This window comes from Seriola lalandi, unplaced genomic scaffold (assembly GCF_002814215.2).
Source record: "Seriola lalandi dorsalis isolate HSWRI2012SDOR001 ecotype SW California unplaced genomic scaffold, Sedor1 jcf7180002054298, whole genome shotgun sequence".
Classification (NCBI taxonomy): Eukaryota; Metazoa; Chordata; class Actinopteri; order Carangiformes; family Carangidae; genus Seriola; species Seriola lalandi.
The window spans coordinates 71,016-72,551 of record NW_019524851.1 but is presented as its reverse complement, the minus strand read 5'-3'; the positions used below and the strand labels follow the sequence as shown (position 1 = coordinate 72,551).

At 49.9% G+C, this 1,536-nt stretch overlaps 1 protein-coding gene across 1 annotated transcript in view; it reads left to right on the top strand.

Moving 5' to 3' along the window:
- myo1g (myosin IG) overlaps positions 1–1,536 on the top strand; it is a 37,301-nt gene that overhangs the window by 26,965 nt on the left and 8,800 nt on the right. The window lies entirely within an intron of this gene.

The following is a 1,536-nucleotide window of genomic DNA, read 5'->3' as shown; positions in this document are numbered from 1 at the left end:
GGTCCACCGTGAGGAGTCGGGTTCAGTCACCATCTCTCTTTGTGTCACCATCTGCAGTGAATGGAGGGGGGGTCACGACCTCTACCAGGCGACTCATCCGAAGGAGCCTCATGACACAAAGTCAGGGGTGAGCTGCGTAAGGGGGAGGAGGGGGGGGAGGGGTCACCAATACAAACACTGGTCTCGTGCTTCCTGCTGTCAGGAAGTGAGTCAGGCGCTGGTCGTTAGAGACGGTCGGGGGGAGGGAACAGTCGGTCTGATTGTGACGTCTCCTCAGTGTTTACAGACAGAGTGGTGGCTCACTGAGCTGTTACCAAACTGGGTCAGTGAACGCAGCACGAGGTAGAGTATGACTTCAAAGCCGCTCGGTGTTGTCGGCGAGGACGGAGCTGCGTTTGCTGTCATGTCACATCCGTCTGTGGCCCCCCGGGCGGGGAGCGCTCCTCCGCTCGCTCCTCTTCATCTGTCGCTCTTTCCTGTTCGTAGCCTCATCCCGTCATCCCGTCTCTCTGCCACTCGCACTTCCTGTCACCTGGGTCTGAGCTGTTTACTGAGGGAAGTATGTGTGTGTTTGGGGGGGTGGACCATCTGCTGGGACAGCTGGGGAAGTGGAGTGTGCAGGATTTAGTCTGTGATCTGCTCTTAAAGATTGAGCAGGACTTTTAACCTTAAAGGTAATTTGTTGGTTTTAATGCGTGTGGATCTCTGTGCTGTTAGCAGAGCGATGTTATAGATGTACTGTATATATGTCGATATCATATAGATATAAACGTGTGTTTCACACATCAGCCTGATTCTTTCAGCGTCCACGCGGCGGTCACTGCTCCTCCTGAGTCCACACACAAACACGAGATTAAAATCAACGGGTAAAGAAACAATAATAACTTAAATCAAGGTCGTAACAAACGCACATGGAGAAGATGAAAATGAAGACGGAGTAACGTCGAGAAGACGGTCATCTTCAGTTTGTCCGGGACAGTCTGATGCGAGCAGCAGGAGTTAGAAAGGACTCGTGTTCATCAGGACCGGTGCTCCCCTGCAGAGAGTGTGGTGTATTTCACATGAGCAACAGAAACCAGTCAATCTTAATGTTTCCTCCACCGTCAGCCATGAAAGTCGTTTGAGCATCTCACAAACGTCAGTAGGAAGAGGAGAATGAATGTGGATGGAGCCAACAGCGGAGGACGCCATTCTGGGGATTTGAAATGAAACCGGTGGATGTCAATCAGTCACATTATAGAAAGTGGAGACGTGTTTTATCTGTGAGACAAACATCAGGCCTGTTGCTGCTGAAGCCTTCAGCTGATGGATGGTGACAATTCACAGCTTTTCTTTTATTATATCAACTTTATAGTTCAACACCAAACTGTCTGACAGTCATAAACCAGATCACTTCTATCATCAAGGATCAGATCTTCTGTCTGTCTGACACCGGAACTCATCAACCACTTGGTTTTTGTTGTTCACCGTCAACGTTCGGCCTGATTTGGGTCAAAGTCAAACTCATCACTCTTCTGGGTCACACACACACCCCCC